The sequence below is a fragment of the Neoarius graeffei genome, chromosome 22, assembly GCF_027579695.1.
Source record: "Neoarius graeffei isolate fNeoGra1 chromosome 22, fNeoGra1.pri, whole genome shotgun sequence".
Taxonomy (NCBI): Eukaryota; Metazoa; Chordata; class Actinopteri; order Siluriformes; family Ariidae; genus Neoarius; species Neoarius graeffei.
The window spans coordinates 41,001,919-41,021,467 of record NC_083590.1 but is presented as its reverse complement, the minus strand read 5'-3'; the positions used below and the strand labels follow the sequence as shown (position 1 = coordinate 41,021,467).

At 40.3% G+C, this 19,549-nt stretch overlaps 1 protein-coding gene across 2 annotated transcripts in view; it reads left to right on the top strand.

Moving 5' to 3' along the window:
* Positions 1-18,752, top strand: part of LOC132870878 (uncharacterized) — a 57,426-nt gene extending 38,674 nt beyond the window's left edge. The window contains exons 2-3 of one of the 2 annotated variants that reach the window (XR_009651214.1): positions 17,784-17,834; positions 18,178-18,752. The gene's annotated coding sequence lies outside the window, so the exon portion shown is untranslated. Of the gene's footprint in view, positions 1-17,779; positions 17,835-18,177 lie in introns of both variants that reach the window. The other variant, XR_009651215.1, reaches the window with a different exon arrangement.
* The last annotated feature ends 797 nt before the right edge of the window (positions 18,753-19,549 follow it).

The window sequence follows — 19,549 nt, the reverse complement described above, 5'->3', positions numbered from 1 at the left end:
AGGAACTTTTCATTTTTAGGGGGCAACTGATACACCCTTTATATATATATATATATATATATATATATATATATATATATATATATATATATATATATATATATAAAAACACACGCCTTCTTTTGCACCAGCTATCTTTTTCATTTTGTTTGTGTAATATAGTTTGCCTTTGGAGACAATTTGAGTCTTGAGTTTAGTCTTTCAGTAGCCATGTCTACTTCCTGGAGAAATCCTCGGAGTACCCAGAAGCAAAGAAGTAAAAAAAAAAAAAAAACACTTACCCTTTGGACTGGAAAAGGGTTCCAAAACTTGCATGTATCCCAGCATTGAGAGGACGATGGTACAGAAAACTATATCATATTGTACATATAATAATAATGCATGGTTTCATTTTCTTTTTTTACTTTAATGTGTCACACAAAAGTGTAAATGTATGATTATTTGGTCAAGAAGTTAATTGTTGAATTAATCATTCACAAAGTATTTAAGATGCCTCAAAATGAAACAATCGAGCATGCAGGGCCACATAGCTATACGCTATGTGTCTTCTTGTGAGGGAATCCCACCTACTACCTGCCCCTGACATATCACTGTACTTTCTTCTGAGAAATTATCTCAATGTGCCTCTCCTACTTGACAAAGTCTGGTGAAGGGAACCAGATCTGGGCTCTCCTCTGAACCCTCTTTGTTGGTTTGTTTTGGTCCAGTGTAATATTAGGTTTAGTCTTTCATGCTATGATGAATGGCATTTTGTGTGTCAGTTGCTTCTGTTTATTTCCCTTGTGTGGAACTGTTACGTAATGTGCTTTTCACTAGGGAAACCTGAAAGGACAGCTGAAAGGCTTATAGCTGCTGAGATATGAAAGGTTATCTAGTGAAGCAAGATTAAGAGAAGCAAAACTTGAATAGTGGGGAAGATACAATATTAATGCCATGTCCTGAGCTGTGCTACATTCAGGCTCATTGTTTGACGGAAAAGTGACCAGTCAGCATGATGTAGTTTCAAGTAGCATGGAGACTTTTACTCCCCTCTTAGGCCAAGTTTACATTAGACCGTATCTGTCTCATTTTCTTTGCGGATGCACTGTCCGTTTACATTAAAACGCCTGGAAACGCCGGGAAACGGGAATCCGCCAGGGTCCACGTATTCAATCCAGATTGTGTCTGATCCGGTGCTGTGTAAACATTGAGAATACGCGGATACGCTGTGCTGAGCTCTAGCTGGCGTTGTCATTGGACAACGTCACTGTGACATCCACCTTCCTGATTCGCTGGCGTTGGTCATGTGACGCGACTGCTGAAAAACGGCGCGGACTTCCGCCTTGTATCACCTTTCATTAAAGAGTATAAAAGTATGAAAATACTGCAAATACTGATGCAAATACTGCCCATTGTTTAGTTATGATTGTCTTTAGGCTTGCCATCCTTCCACTTGCAAGTGGTAAGTGACGCGCATGCCCGACATGCACTGAGATCACACACACAGCGGCTCAGTCCCAAATCACTGCTCGTGCGCTATACTCTCGCGCTCTGTGAGCTGCGCAGGGCCGGAGTGCGCACCCTCCAGAGGGCACTCGCTGTTCAGGGCGGAGTGATTTGGAGCACAGGATGCCTGCGGAGCCGAGCGTATCCGTGTATTGGCGTTGCTATGTGCACGCGAATCGTGTATTGGCGTTGCTGTGTGCACACTAATCGTTTTAAAAACGTTAATCTGATGATCCGCTGATACGGTCTAATGTAAACCCCACCTTAAGCACCATGAGGCACTAGAAACTGCTGCACACTCCCTAAATAGGGGTCCTCCAACTAAGATGCCACTCAATGCATAGTTTCCTTATCAGGACAAAGTGTATTGCCAGTGTGTCTATGGGTGCATTCGGAACAGGGAAAGTGCTGCCTCAGGAGGATGTCTAACAAGACAGCGAGGCATCAAGGACCATTTGAAACTCATCAAACTCTTGTTTCCTGTCTTTTAAGAAGTAGAACTTTATTCATCACACACTTGTGAAATTCCTCTCTGCATTTAACCCATCTGAAGTAGTGAACACACGCATACACATGAGCAATGAGCATACACACATACCCAAAGCAGTGGGCAGTCATATTAACAGTGCCCGGGGAGCAGTTGGGAGTTAGGTACCTCGCTCAAGGGCACCTCAGCCCAAGGCCATCCCATATTAACCTAACCTGCATGTCTTTGAACTATGGGGGAAACCAGAGCACCTGGAGGAAACCCACGCAGACACGGGGAGAACATGCAAACTGCACATAGAAAGGGCCCTGCCGGCCACTAGGCTCGAACCCAGAACCTTTTTGCTGCAAGGCGACCCGTGCTAACCACTTACACCACCGTTTTAAGATTCCTTCAAACTGGCCCCAGTTGAAGGCAACATCGATGTGTTTTTGATGCTACCTATAAATCCATGCGGCAGCAGATGAAACTCAACAGAAAAATGATTTTGTGTACAAATATAAGTTTTTGGGCTTTTTTCTCTTAGATTTTTGCAAAGATATGAAGAAATAAACATAGTACTATATTATAACCCAGTGACCGTAACAAAATGCATTTCTTTGATATGATTTGTGAGGCATCTGCTCACCAACTAGCTAACTCTTTGGTTTAGTTACATGGCATGCTGATGTCACAGGTTACAATAAATGCTATCTTGAAAGGTCATTCGAAACGAACATCCTTAGAAGATGCCTTCAGTCAAAAGTTCTGCCTTATGAGACACCTGCCTGTTATGGTAGCATGGCAACAAGGGAACAACCTTCTGTTTCACACATAGCCTTCATGTATTATAATAGACAGGTAAAATATTTAAAACAAATCATGTCAAAGACTCTGGAAATAGCTTGGGTGGCAGGACAAAGTGATTCATCCATCTTACCCTTGTTTCAAATCTCCAGGTATGGATATGTTATGGTGTGCATTTCCAGATAGGGATAATGAATGAATAGAGGCTTTGAGACAAAATTATAGGGTTTTAAGTTAGAGAAAGTGGCCCTGCAGTGAATAGACCACCCCTTGATAAACCACAGTTTCCATTTAGGTTTTAATTAATGCAAGTTATGCTGATTTCAGTGAAATGGCACCAAAGCTGTGTATTTAATCATTTCTTCATCTCCTTCTTCATCATCATCATCGTCTCCTTCTGTTTATCTATATACTGTATGTATGCAAATGAATCACATCAAGCTTCAGCAAAATCACAAGATTCTATAAAACCTGTCAGATATGTCTTTAAGAAAAAGTAGGATTGACTTCAAAGCTCTGTGGTATGTCAGTGATATGATGCATGCCTCTTAACCTCACTTCAAACACAACTGCTTGTGATAAATTTATGTGACTATAAAAGTATCTAACATCTGTGCTTAATTTTTGGCATAGTGTGTAACAGGCAGCATGTGGCCTTTGTTCTCTCTTGAGACCAGTGTGGCTGCCAGGTATGGATCGTAAGGTACAAATGCCAGCTGAAGCACTGCTGAAATCTGTAGTGCAACAATATTACGCATGTTTCAGCACTTCTCTGTGCAATAAACCTGTGGATATATAAACTTGGAAGAGGAGTTGTTTCTGTGTATTGTAATGTATTAAAATAATTGTTACATATCTATTTGTTTTTAAATATGATCAATGTTAAACATGACACTTTCAAAATGTTTTTCATCATATGTACTGTATTTAATCAAGATTTAAAGCTAGACGGCCTTTCGATTTCATAAAATCAGTGAAATTTAGTTCCCTCTGAAATTTGGTCACTGTGATATATGTTTATTTCTGTAATATCTAAAACACAAAAAAACAGGTCATTCTGTGGCTTGGAAGTTATTTAATTTGAGGGGATTAAAGCAAATAATGTGCATGAAATCGCTGGCTTAGCGCAGTCAAGCAAACAGAGGAAGTCTGTGTGCGCATGCACAGGTTTACCTGCTTCTTCTTCAGGGTTTTATGGCAGCTGGCATCCAGGATTTCATTACTGCCATCTACAGGTTTACTTTGACCGTGCACTGACAGTTCCATCATTCTGTCGCTAAACGAACAGCTGATCACACCGAGGTGCTCGCTGACCACAGATATTTTCTAGTTTGGTCCTGCACTGACAGTGCAGCACTTCCTTTCCTTCACAACATAACGTCTTTTCTTCTCACTTTCTATTACTGTAGTCGGTCTTTCACGTTTCATTTGCGTCCTCCATTTTCCTCTTCCGTTTTAAATTTGTATCCCACAATGCATCTGCATAATCACGATCTGGATTGAATACATGGACCCTGGCGGATTCCCGTTTCCCGGCATTTCCAGGCGTTTTAATGTAAACGGACAGTGCATCCGCGAAGAAAACGAGACAGATACGGTCTGATGTAAACTTGGCCTAAGTCATCCTGTAGGTGTTAGGGTCACTGGAGGCCGGGTGTGAACGGTGTTAGAAGCCTAGAGGGATCTGTGGGTCGTTGGCTCTCTCTGCCATCATGTGAGTCATTGAAGTTAGCTGAGTGGGTGTATTAAATGTGTATTCAGTTTGTATTCAGTTTGGATGTGTATTCAGTAAACTGAATACACATCCACACCAAGACTCAGCTGACTTCAATGTTTGTTTTTGTCTTTTATTTCTGTTTCTGTTACTGGTTGAGAGTACGCTGTGCGCATTCTGGCTGCCACTTCTCACTGGAGCTTTTTATTTTATTTTCCCTTTTGTTTTTCTTTGTGTAGTTTGATGTTTTTTTTTCTGAGTGTTTTGTCCGCCGGTTGTGGCATAGCTCCGGATCCAGTTTTGGGCGTAGGCTACCTCCAGGCCTTGGTTCATCATGGATGATGCCTGTGCTTCTCACTACAGTTCATACCGTATATGAACTGTAGTGAGCTTGTTGCTCTTTTAACATTGGGGTTGTCCATCACTCTGTGCCATGGTGCTTTTGTGCTTGTGTTCCGAGTGATGTTGCTCGATGGCATCGTGGCAGCTGTACAGGCAATTTGGGACATACCAGCACGCTGCGTGCTTCTGTGCTGGCTTTGTGGATCCATGGTGCGGTGTTCCAGGCTGTGTTGCCTGGCGGTGTTGCAGCAGCTGTGCAGGTGGTGTGGGACTTGTTTTTGTGTGCCTTTTGGTGGGACTGTGGCTGATGCACCATTGGAATGACATCCTGACCTTTATTTGGTGGACTCTATTTTTTCTTTTCTCCCCCTTTCCTTATAATTGTAAAGCGACCTTGGGTATGAGAAAGGTGCTATATAAATTTAACTTATAATAAGAATAATAAGAATAATAAGAATTTTATTATTATTATTATTATTATTATATTTGTTGTTAACTCTGCTTTTCTCCTTTAAAATAATGAACTGCTCTTATACAGTTATATTATTCCATATAACTTTCCCCTCTAGGGTGGCACGGTGGCATAGTGGTTAGCGCTGTCGCCTCACAGCAAGAAGGTCCGGGTTCGAGCCCCGTGGCTGGCGAGGGCCTTTCTGTATGGAGTTTGCATGTTTCCTCCGGGTGCTCTGGTTCCCCCACAGTCCAAAGACATGCAGGTTAGGTTAACTGGTGACTCCAAATTGACCATAGGTGTGAATGGTTGTCTGTGTCAGCCCTGTGATGACCTGGTGACTTGTCCAGGGTGTACCCCGCCTTTCACCTGTAGTCAGCTGGGATAGGCTCCAGCTTGCCTGCGACCCTGTAGAACAGGATAAAGCGGCTAGAGATGATGAGATTACCACCTTTTTGTATAGTGCTTTTATATTTTTTATTATAGTGTTCTATTTCCTAACATTGTATTGTGTAGTCTTTCTATATTTTATATTTTTTATTATAGTGTTTTATTTCCTAAACTGTTGACTGAGAGAACCCTGCACAAAAATTCCAATGTGTCTGAACTGTTGGTATATGCACAAATGGCATATAAAAAAACCTTGAACTTGACCGACCGTATGGACTTGAACTTTATGATGGTGAATCCATGAATCATTGTCCATATGCCAGGAAGTGATCAGAGAACAGGCAGACAGTATAACGTAAGCAAGTGTCCATAAATCATGAATGAGCACACAGTATAGTAAATATTTGAAACCAGGAAGCACATAGACATAACTCCAATGATGAAAAACGATACTACAAACTATGGCTCAGTAACACACATGGCTATGAGAGCCACAAAGCATGTTTAAACCTATTGAGACCACTTTATGATCACATGCTTTACAATACACACAAGAACCACTTTTTTCATTTATTTATAGTTTCATATTATGCAGCAAATCTGCAGTAACTGGTTAGGTTAATATGGGACGGCCTTGGGCTGAGGTGCCCTTGAGCGAAGCACCTAACTCCCAACTGCTCCCCGGGCGCTGTTAGCATGGCTGCCCACTGCTCTGGGTATGTGTGTGTGTGCGTTCACTGCTTCAGATGGGTTAAATGCAGAAAGGCATTTCATAAGTGTGTGATGAATAAAGTTGTTCTTTCTTTCTTTCTTTCTTTCTTTCTTTCTTTCTTTCTTTCTTTCTTTCTTTCTTTCTTTCTTTAGGGTCTTAGCTTTTGCCTGTGAAGGTTGGCAAGATCAAAATTAAAACACAGGATCTGTAGCATCTTGGGTTTCTCCTTCCTTCCATTGCTGATGTGAGGTAGAACTATTACCATATAGAAATTTAATACACTAAAATAGAATATGTAAAATGCTAAAAATTCAGATCATTTCACGCTCAGACTCAAAAATGATGAGTGAACAGGAAATAAGTCACAAACACGAAAGTGACTTCTTCCCTTTTCACTTAGCAATGAATCTATTGGAGATGAAATTTACAGTACCAGTCAAAAGTCTGGACACACCTTTTATTTCAATATATTTTCTTTATTTTTATTAATTAAAAGACACTTCATGTCTTAAAGTAATGATGGATGTCGTTTCTAATTCCTCAGTTGAGCAGTTCTTGATATAATATGGATTACTACAGTTGTGGTGTTGAATAGGGCTATTTACTGTATGTTTATTATTTACAATTTACTGTTTGATCTCAAACGCATTAAGAAGGTAAGAAACTCATCCATTAATTAACTTTTGATGAGGCACACCTGTTAACTGAAAAGCATTCCAGGTGACAACCTCAGGAAGCTGGTTAAGATAATGCCAATAGTGTGCAAAGAGTCATCAAGGTAAACACTGACTTTGAAAAATCAAAAATATGAAGCATATTTTGTTTTTTTTTAAACATTTTTGTTTATAACATGATTCCAGATATGTTCCATATGTTATTTCATAGTTTTGATGTCTTTAGTATTGTTCTACAATGTAGAAAATAGACTGGTAATGTATGTCATTTTCTGTAAGCCTCAGATCATATTCACTCATATAAGACTGTAATATTTCATGTCAACAATTTATGTGGAATAGGTTTTCATTTCATCTTTTCATCCAAACAGCTGTAATGCCACAGAGGAAGGAATGTTTGGGCACAACATCTGTAGATCAGTGCATCTGGACTATGGTGAAAATGGAAATCTTTAATTAGAGAAAATAGTGTGTAATCTTTATTTGATGGTAAATTATAGTGGGTTAAAAGGGTGGCGTCTTGTCATTTCATGTACAACCCCAATTCCAAAAAAGTTGGGACGCTGTCTAAAGCATGAATAAAAACAGAATGAGATAATCTACAAATCATGGAAACTCTATATTTCTTTGAAAATAGTACAAAGACAACATATCAAATGTTGAAACTGAGAAATTTTATTATTTTTTGAAAAAATATATGCTCATTTTGAATTTGATATCAGCAACAAGTTTCAAAAAAGTTGGGACAGGGGCAACAAAAGAATGGTAAAAAAAAATAATGATAATAATTTGGTTAATTGGCAACAGGTCAGTAAGATGATTGGGTATAAAAAGAGCATCCCAGAGAGGCGGAGTCTCTCAGAAGTAAAGATGGGGTGGGGTTCACCGCTCTGTGAAAGACTGCATGGGCAAACAGCGCAACAATTTAAGAATAACGTTCCTCAATGTTAAACCACAAAGAATTTGTGGATCACATCATCTATGGTCCATAATATCATTAAAAGATTCAGAGAATCTGGAGAAATCTCTGTATGCAAGAGACAAGACTGAAAACTGACACTGGATGCCTGTGATCTTCAGGCCCTCAGGAGACACTGCATTAAAAGCAGACACGTGTCTGTAGTGGAAATCACTGTATGGGCTCAGGAACACTTCAGAAAACCATCATCTGTGAAAACACTTCATTACTGCATCCACAAATGCAAGTTAAAACCAGATATAAACAATATCCAGAAACACCGCCCCCTTCTCTGGGCCCCAGCTCTTTTATGATGGACTGAGGCAAAGTGGAAAACTGTCCCGAGGTTTGACGAATCAAAAGTAGAAATTATTTTTAGAAATCACGGACACCACGTTCTCCAGGCTAAAGAGGAGAGGGACCATCCAGCTTGTTATCAGTGCATAGTTCAAAAGCAGAATCTGTGATGGTATGAGGGGACATTAGTGCACATGACATGGGTAGCTTGTACATTCTGGGAAGGCATCATTAATGCTGAATGATATAAACACGTTTCAGAGCAATATGCTGCCATCCAGACTAAATCTTTTTCAGGGAAGGCCTTCTTTCTTTCTTTCAGCAAGATAACAACAAACTGCTTTCTGCACATATTACAACTGCATGGCTCCGTAGTAAAAGAGTCCAGGTGCTAAACTGGCCTGCTGCAGTCCAGACCTGTCTCCCAGTTAAAACATTTGGCGCATTATGAAGTGCAAAATACAACAAAGGAGACCCTGAACTGTTGAGCAGCTGAAATTGTATATCAGCAAAGAATGGGACAACATTTCTCTTTCAGATCTACAGCAATTGGTCTCCTCAGTTCCCAAACGTTTACAGAGTGTTGTTAAAAGTAGAGGTGATGCAACACAGTGGTAAACATGCCCCTGTCCCAGCTTTTCTGAAATGTGTTGCTGATATCAAATTCAAAATGAGCATATATTTTTCAAAAAACAATAAAATTTCTCAGTTTCAACACTTGATATGTTGTCTTTGTACTATTTTCAATTAACTATAGGGTTTTCATGATTTGCAAATTATCACATTCTGTTTTTATTTACAGTTTACACAGCGTCCCAACATTTTTGGAATTGGGGTTGTAATATGTTTCCATCCTCTTATGTTTGTCTTTTTTTTCTTTTTTTTTAGTGTGGAAATTTTTTGACAATTATAGGCTACAAAACTGTCCAGTATTAATCAGTCGACTGTTGATCAGTTCTGTCTATTCTACAGTGGCATGCAAAAGTTTGGGCACCCTTACTGAAAATGTCTGTTACTGTGAATAGTTACCGTAAGTGAGCAGAAGATGAACTGATCACCAAAAGGCATAAAGGTAAAGACAAGACATTTTCTTTTCAGCATTTTCTGCAAGATTTGTGTATTATTTTTGTTTTGTACAATTTGAGAGTGAAAAAAGAAAAGGAACACCATGCAAAAGTTTGGGCACCCCAATACATTTGAGTTCTCAGGTAACTTTTACCAAGGTTCCAGACCTTAATTAGCTTATTGAGCTGTAGCTTGTTCAAATTCTTTGTTAGGAAAGGTCAGATGATGCAGATTTCAAAGCTGTATAAATTCTCTGACTCCTCAAATTTGTCCCTAAAATCAACAGCCATGGGCTCCTCTAAGCAACTCCATCGCATTCTGAATAATAAAATAATTGATGCTCACAAAGCAGGAGAAGGCTACAAGAATGTAGCAAAGTGTTTTCAGGTAGCCATTTCCTCAGATTGTAATGTTATTAAGAAATGGCAGTTAACAGAAACAGTGGAGATCAAGGTGAGGTCTGGAAGATGAAGAAAACTTTCTGAAAGAACTGCTCATTGGATTGCTGGAAAGGCAAATAAAAACCCCTGTTTGACTGCAAAAGACCTTCAGAAAGATTTAGCAGACCCTGGAATGGTGGTGCACTGTTCTACTATGCAGTGACACCTGAACAAATATGACCTTCATGAGAGAGTCATCAGAAGAAAACCTTTCCTGTGTCCTAGCCACAAAATTCAGCATGTGAAGTTTGCAAATGAACATCTAAATAAGCCTGATGCATTTTGGAAACAAGTCCTGTGGACTGATGAAATCAAAATAGAACTTTTTGGCCACAATGTGCAAAGGTATGTTTGGAGAAAAAAGGGTGCCAAATTCCAGGAAAAGAACACCTCTCCAACTCTGAAGCATGGGTGTGGACCAATCATGCTTTGGGGTTGTGTTGCAGCCAGTGGCACAGGGACACTTCATTGGTCGAGGGAAGCATGGATTCAAATAAATATCAGCAACTTCTGGAAGCAAACATCACACCATCTGTAAAAAGTTGAAGTTAAAAAGAGGATGGGTCCTACAATAAGACAATGATCCAAAACACACCTCAAAATCTACAATGGAATACCTCAAGAGGCACAAGCTGAAGGTTTTGCCATGGCCCTCACAGTCCCCTGACCTAAACATCATTAAAAATCTGTGGATAGATCTCAAAAGAGCAGTGCATGCAAGACAGCCGAATAAAATTGTAGAACTGGAAGCCTTTTGCAAGGATGAATGTGTAAAAATCCCCCAAGTAAGAACTGAAAGATTATTAGCTGGCTACAAAAAATGTTTACAAGCTGTGATACTTGCCAAAGGGTGTGTTACTAGGTACTAACAATGCAGGGTGCCCAAACTTTTGCTTCGGGCCCTTTTCCTTTTTTGTCATTTTGAAAATGTAAAAGATGAAAATATTTTTTTTTGCTTTAAATATAAAGGGAATGAGTCATCTGATCATTTCATCTTCAACTTGCTTAACTGTTCACAGTAACAGCAATTTTGACCAGGGGTGCCCAAACTTTTGCATACCACTGTACATACTGATCCCCAGCATCAGTGGCAAGTAAAACAAGGCAGAAAAGTTTGCAACATACCTAAACATCTTGATGGATAGCTGTCAAACAACCTTTTTTTTTTTTTGCTTCAGGAAGGTAATGATGTCATTTCCTAAAACACCTAAAGCATTGCTAAATGAACATTTAAAGCTAGATGGCCTTTCGATTTCATGAAATTGGTGAAATTTAGTTCCCTCTGAAATTTGGTCATTGTGATACATGTTTATTTCTGTAATATCTAAAAAAAAAACCAAAACCCAAATCTGTGAAGATACTCAGTCATCCAGGTACATAGTAATCTGTGGTTGGTAGAAGAGAGCAACTGGACTTGCTTGAAAAGTCTTGAAGACGTTTCGCCTCTCATCCGAAAGGCATCCTCAGTTCTGTCTGTCTAATAGGGAGTATCAAGTATTTATCCTCTCATGGATCATCATAGAATCCGAATCAGAATGCTGATGGCTGCATTGTAGGTGGCTGATAGATGTCATAGATACCCACCTCTGTTCAGTGATGGTCATTCCAGGTTGACAAAAATGAACAATCCTCTCTGGCTAAGATGTCTGCCAGTTTTCTTGAAGTCCTCTCATACTCCCGCACCAGTCAAAGGGAACTCATCCCAAAGTGCGTAGAAACATATCTGTGAAGATACTCAGTCATCCAGGTATATAGTAATCTGTGGTTGGTAGAAGAGAGCAACTGGACTTGCTTGAAAAGTCTTGAAGACATTTCGCCTCTCATCTGAAAGGCATCCTCAGTTCTGTCTGTCTAATAGGGAGTATCAAGTATTTATCCTCTCATGGATCATAATAGAATCCGAATCAGAATGCTGATGGCTGCATTGTAGGTGGCTGATAGATGTCATAGACACCCACCTCTGTTCAGTGATAGTCGTTCCAGGTTGACAAAAATGAACGATCCTCTCTGGCTAAGATGTCTGCCAGTTTTCTTGAAGTCCTCTCATACTCCCGCACCAGTCCAAGCAAGTCCAGTTGCTCTCTTCTACCAACCACAGATTACTTTGTACCTGGATGACTGAGTATCTTCACAGATATGTTTCTACGCACTTTGGGATGAGTTCCCTTCGACTGGTGCGGGAGTATGAGAGGACTTCAAGAAAACTGGCAGACATCTTAGCCAGAGAGGATTGTTCATTTTTGTCAACCTGGAACGACCAATCACTGAACAGAGGTGGGTGTCTATGACATCTATCAGCCACCTACAATGCAGCCATCAGCATTCTGATTCGGATTCTATGACGATCCATGAGAGGATAAATACTTGATACTCCCTATTAGACAGACAGAACTGAGGATGCCTTTCAGATGAGAGGCGAAATGTCTTCAAGACTTTTCAAGCAAGTCCAGTTGCTCTCTTCTACCAACCACAGATTCCCAAAACCCAAACAAACAAACAAACAAACAAAAAAAAAACACAGGCTAAATGCACAGAATTCTGTGGACAGTTCTACATCTGTTTTGTCACTGTTTTTAATTATTTTGGGAATTCTGAAGAACCATTTCTCTGACACGAGTAGCATTTACTACAATTATATCCCGCACACAAAGGAGGCATTGCCTTTCTTCAACGGCAATTAACTCAAAAGAAAATCACTAAGCGTTGCAGCAGCTCACACGTGAAGCACTGCTTCCTGGTTATTTATCATCCGACATGGCGGACTTCTGGATTGGGACATCAAGCGTGATGTCACTTGCACATGAAGAATTAGTGTAGCAGCAACATTTATAGGCATGCCGGTAATATTGTGAGTATAGCGGTAAGGAAACATTACGTATCAGCCCGATAGGCTGAAAAGGCTTGGTTAGAACCCTGACATCATCTAAGACTAATAATGAATGTGTTTAAAAGCATATTATTTAACAAAGAAAACAATATAATTGGTATATTGAAGCTTTCTGTAAGTAGATGTTTAATTAATACTGACAGAAGTCTTGATTGTCCACGCTTTGTAAAGGTCAGTAAATTTTCCAACATGGGGAAGTCTTCTGTTCAAAAGCTTTCCGATTTCTCTCACTCTCAAAAGAGGTGTTAAAAACAACACATATTTAACACATCAGCGTGTTTATATAAGGACAACACAGTTTGTGTTAATAAATGTGTTGAACTCTATAACACAGTGACTGTGTTGAACTATTTAACACACTAGTGTGTTAAAACAACACAGTTTGTGTTTTATTTATTTATTTAAATAAAACACCAGGACGGGCGGCACGGTGGCGTAGTGGTTAGCGCTGTCGCCTCACAGCAAGACGGTCCGGGTTCGAGCCCCGTGGCCGGCGAGGGCCTTTCTGTGCGGAGTTTGCATGTTCTCCCCGTGTCCGCGTGGGTTTCCTCCGGGTGCTCCGGTTTCCCCCACAGTCCAAAGACATGCAGCTTAGGTTAACTGGTGACTCTAAATTGACCGTAGGTGTGAATGTGAGTGTGAATGGTTGTCTGTGTCTATGTGTCAGCCCTGTGATGACCTGGCGACTTGTCCAGGGTGTACCCCGCCTTTCGCCCGTAGTCAGCTGGGATAGGCTCCAGCTTGCCTGCGACCCTGTAGAAGGATAAAGCGGCTAGAGATAATGAGATGAGATGAAAACACCAGGACCTGAAGCGAGCAGTTCATGTGAGGAAACCCACCAACATCCCAGAGTTGAAGCTGTTCTGTATGGAGGAACGGGCTAAAATTCCTCCAAGCTGGTGTGCAGGACTGATCAACAGTTACCGCAAATGTTTAGTTGCAGTTATTGCTGCACGAGGGGGTCAAACCAGATACTGAAAGCAAAGGTTCACATACTTTTGCTACTTACAGATATGTAATATTGGATCATTTTCCTCAATAAATAAATGTCCACGTATAATTTTTGTCTCATTTGTTTAACTGGGTTCTCTTTATCTACTTTTAGGACTTGTGTGAAATTCTGATGATGTTTTAGGTCATCTTTATGCAGAAATATAGAAAATTCTAAATGGTTCACAAACTTTCAAGCACCACTGTACACACTGGAATGAACCATGCAGGAAGCAGATCCAATAACATGAAGCTGGAACACTACTATAGCCTCAGTCACAACCGGCCGTATGTGCTTGTACGGTCTACGTGCAAAAAACGCAAGAAACACACGGAGGGCACACGTGAAACGCACGGAGGGCGCGCGTGTGACGTGCTGATTTTCGAGCCGTAGACTGGCTGCAGAGGTTCTTTGTCATGTCAAACAAACTCTACGGGTGCTTACATTTTTTTCAGGTTGCAAGACAAACTTATGGCCAACGTGCGTCTTTCTCCATGAACAAAAAAACCACAGCGATTTGGGAAACGCCAAAAATTGCACGGCCAAAAAATCGTACGTCTGGTTGTGACCTAGGCTTAAAACAGCAAGCCAAGTCAGAGAGGGAACTGGGAACTTTAAATAAGGATACAACCTTCAGTCAGTCTCAAAGAAAAACTACTCACACACCATTCATAATTAGAAGAAGTCTCCTCTCCCCAAGTGAAATTGCTGACAAACTGTAGTACAATGCAATTGCCATGACACAAATACCATTTAGCTGCACACAGATTATACAAAATATTCAAGACCTCATTGATCTTCTAGTGCTAGAATGCAGACACCAAGATAAAGAAGCTGAAATGTACAACACTCAAGTACAAAGACCAATAGAATACAGTGGGATGTCCATTGTGGGGCTCTAGAGTCTGATAAACAGTCCTGCCAGCCAGACTGCAGAGATGCATGAAAAAAATGGACTACATCAATGCCCTCTTCATGAAAGAACCATACAAAGTGTACTCAATGTATTCATTAATCTCTGAACATTCATGTAAAACACTGATAACACAGTTACAAAGGTTAACTAAAAGCAGAAGAACATAAATAAAAATGCAAATAGAAAATGAATAACAGATAAAATAGGAAAACTTACTGAACCTGTGAAATGAATGGACTTGTGTCTTCCAGCATAGGATGTAAATGTCAATAGAGATCAGATCCAAGATTCTTCCATGAGTCAAGATGGCACAGTCGCTCCAACAAGATCTTCCCCTAGATCCTTTCTCTGTCACCCTACTTATACCTCACCTCTTTGAAGCATAACTTTATATATAATGACCAGTATATCAAATGGGACATATCCTTTTACATGAGCATGAGATTGTGTCCTGACCTCACCACCCAGGTTTCTAGTTTGACCTGTAAGTAAAGGACCTCCTGAGCTGAAGATGATAAGAACCATCAGTTGACCTTTGGAAAGTGGCCTTTTGAGCAGCCCAGATGGCTTTGGTATGTGTGAAGATGTCACACAGAGCAGAAGACAAATCTAGCAGAACAGAAGCATATCCTGTAAATATTACTTCTTGAATCTTTTTTATTTATTTTTCCTTCTCCCCCTCCCCTTCCTCTCTTCCCCATATCTTATTCTTTTTATATTTGTATATGTAAATACTTAATTTATTTTAATTTATCTAGAAGTTTTCCTCTATTTCTTTTCTCTGTTTATCTGTAATGATGCTGCTGGAATCTTAATTTCCCTGAGGGAACCCTCCCAAAGGGATCAATAAAGTTTTATCTATCTAATCTAATCTAATCTAATCTAATCTAATCTAATCTAATCTATACGGGCCACTTTTTCGGTTGGAATAAAAACATGCATTCTATTCCCTTCTAGCGGGTTTATTGACGGCATGCAATATTGTTATCATATCGCTTATCCTCCATGTATTACGCCACTCTCCCCAATGGAGAATGAGCTTGCAATATTGTTATAGTATTGCATGTTGTCAAGACAACATGCCGTCACACATGAAGATTCAATGACAAAACTTTTCTGGTGCGCATGCGCAGAGTCATTCCTTCGTCAGCCGGGAGAGAGAAAAGACGAGATTAATTCAGTGCTAGTTTTAAGCACTAAATAAGTAAACTAAAACTAAAGATGCGCCGAACACCCGAAAGGCTACCAAAACTTCATGATTAATTCTTCAGGCATATTTACAAGATAAAAACGTACCAACAGACATCGAAAAATTGGAAAAGAGACACATCAGAGATTTAAAACTTTTGCACTAGTGAGTGACTGTGACAGTTTGTTCACAAACATGGTGGCGAGGTTTGCTTAATTAAAAGCCGAAGACTTAGGCTACGTTTACACTAGACCGTATCTATCTCGTTTTCTTTGCGGATGCACTGTCCGTTTACATTAAACCACCTGGAAAAGCCGGGAAACGGGAATCCGCCAGCGTCCACGTATTCAATCTAGATCGTATCTGGTCCAGTGCTGTGTAAACACTGAGATACGCGAATACGCTGTGCTGAGCTCTAGCTGGCGTCCTCATTGGACAATGTCACTGTGACATCCACCTTCCTGATTCGCTGGTGTTGGTCATGTGACGCGACTGCTGAAAAACGGCGCGGACTTCCGCCTTGTATCACCTTTCATTAAAGAGTATAAAAGTATGAAAATACTGCAAATACTGATGCAAATACTGCCCATTGTGTAGTTATGATTGTCTTTAGGCTTGCCATCCTTCCACTTGCAAGTAGTAAGTGATGTGCGCTGGGATCACACACACACAGCGGCTTAGTCCCGAATCGTGGCTTGTGCACTTCACTCGCGCGCTGTGTGAGCTGCGCAGGGCCGGAGTGCGCACCCTCCAGAGGGCACTCGCTGTTCAGGGTGGAGTGATTTGGAGCGCAGGATGCCTGCGGAGCCGAGCGTATCCGTGTATTGGTGTTGCTGTGTGCACGGCCAACGGTTTTAGTGTAAACGCGAATCGTTTTAAGAACGTTAATCTGATGATCCGCTGATTCGACGTAATGTAAACGTAGCCTTAAAGAGACGTGCTGAACACCCGAAAGGCTACCAAAACTTCACTGGATATTCTTCATGCATAATTACAAGAGAAAAACATTCCAACAGACATCGAAAAACTAGAAAAGACTTTTACAAGAGGACTTCACTCGTGGACTTCACTCATCAAAGCCATTTTGTTTTAAACAACTGCAATATAACAATTAACTACGACCAAAAGTAACTTTGAATTTGAACTGTCAACCTGTATAGAGCTTGTATATAAGTTGGGTTGTCGTTCAGGCTTTTTGGACTTGTACCATTTTTATTGTTAGAACTTTGACTTTGTACAGTACATTGGATTGACAGAACATTGAGTTACATTTGATCAGAATCAGCACTCAGTATTGGTAAGTTACCCCCTTGTAAAAAACTTTTTGTAAAATCTATAATTGTTCTATCAAATGTGTATGTATAATAATAATAATAATAATAATAATAATAATAATAATAATAATGTTGGCTGGCCTTTTTCGTGGTATCTCAGATATATTCCATTCAGCTCATCTTTGACTCGTTCAGTATCATGCTAGCTGAATGGAATATATCTGATATACCACTCAAAGCCAGCCAATATTATTTAAATATACACTGATTAGCCATGACATTAAAACCACTGACAGGTAGTTGACAGGAATAATATTGATCATCTCATTACAATAGCACATGCCAGGGAGGGGTGGGATATATTAGGCAGCAAGTGAACAGTCAGTTCTTGAAGTTGATGTGTTGGAAGCAGGAAAAATGGGCAAGAGTAAGGATCTAAGCGACTTTGACAAGGGCCAAATTGTGATGGCGAGATGACTGGGTCTGAGCACCTCCAAACTGGCACATCTTGTGGGGTATTCCTGGTATGCAGTGGTTAGTACCTACAAAAAGTGGTCCAAGGAAGAACAACCTGTGAACCTGGTGACAAGGTCATGGGTGTCAAAGGCTCATTGATTCGCATGAGGCACGAAGGCTAGCCCATATATGGGTCCAGTCCCACTGAAGACCTACTGTAACACAAACTGCTGAAACAGTTAATGCTGACACCTTTCTGTTAAAGCCAGGTTTCCGCCCAGAGGACTTACTGACAGACCCTTCAATGCTTCGTGGGCTGAGTAAGTTGAACTTAAGTTTATTGACTATTTAACTCTTAAGATTGCTATATTTTAACATATTATTATTGAATAGAGACATTGTCAATGTTATTTATTGTTTTGCTGATACTAGATAAATATTAGCAAAATAACGTTAAACGCAATTAATGCACGTGCTTTGTGCATTTGTTAGTGTTATGGCCTCTCTCAGCCACTGTCCTGTGGTATTCAAGTGATGATTAATATTAATGGTCCTAAAGTGTTCCAAGAAAACATTCCCCACTGTTGACAGAAGGCAGGGTGGGTCCACAGATTCATGCTGTTGGCACCAAATTCTGACCCTACCATCTCTATGCCTCATCAGAAATCAAGATTCATCAGACCAGCTATGTTTTTCCAGCCTTCAACTGTCCAGGTTTGGTGAGCCTGTGCCCACTGCAACCTCAGCTTTCTGTTCAATTGTACAGAGTGGCTGTCTGAGTTACTGGAGCCTTTCTATCAGCTCAAACCAGTCTGACCATTCTCTGTTGACCTTTCTCATCAAAATGGCATTTCTGTCTGCAGAACTGGAGCTCACTGGATGTTTATTTTCTTTATTGCACTATTCTGAGTAAACTCTAGAGACTGTTCTGCATGAAAATCTCAGGAGATCAGCAGTTATAGAACTGGCACCAACAATCATGCCATTGTCAAAATCACTGAGATCACATTTTTTGCCCATTCTGATGGTTGATGTGCACATTAAGCTAACATGAAGCTGTTGGCCCGTATCTGTATGATTTTATGCATTGCGCTGCTGCTATATGATTGGATGATTAGATAATTGCATGAATGTGTAGGTGTAAAGGTGTTCCTAATAAAGTGCTCAGTGAGTGTAAATGCAAAACAGGAATGCAGTGAAGTTACGAAAACTCAAAATAATCACCCAGAACAGGAAAAAGTAACCCACAGAAGTCCAATACAAGTCAAAACCTGATGAACCTAGGTCTCAGAGACTGGTGATGTAACTTTTGCAGGAATTAAGCATGTTAAGAATTGTCCAGTCCTGGTTTATGCAAAGTGGTTTGGGAAAAAAACAAAACAAACCAAAAACAACTTCTGTGACTTTTGCTTGAGGTGGAATATCTAATGAACATTTGGGTCCAACATTTAAATGGTTAGAGGCATTTTGGTCTGCTGCCTGTATGTAGTCAGGAAAAAAATAAATCTTTCTTAAAGCATATACGCAGAGCCATGGCCTCACTTTCGTTTATAAATGCCTTGAGACCTCAAGAATGGCACAGGAATAGTTTTAAGCATTAACAATAAATCTAATGTAGTAATTTTTATGATTAAAGTGATTTATATAGGTAGCGGTCTGAGCGAATGACCTTGACGTCCGTAACGTCACAGCAGGAAGTCTATCGGTCTCATCGCCATTTCCGCTATACTAAAGCACAGAGCTGACTGCAACGCCGATCCTCCATTTTGAGCTAATTTATCACCATGCCACTTAGATGTGTTTTTGGCCGATGCAGCAACATGACAGAAGGTGGATTTACGTTGCGTTCATGGCCAAAGAATGTTCAAACTGCAAAGATTTGGACGTGTTTTGCGAGAAGTTCACGGGCACATTGGGTGCCTACGAAGTGGTCTCTCCTCTGCTCTGCACATTTTACTGAAGACTCGTACGAGACTTCTGATCTGTTGAGGAGTGTTGGCTATAAGCCCGTACTGAAAGAGGGTGCAGTACCAAC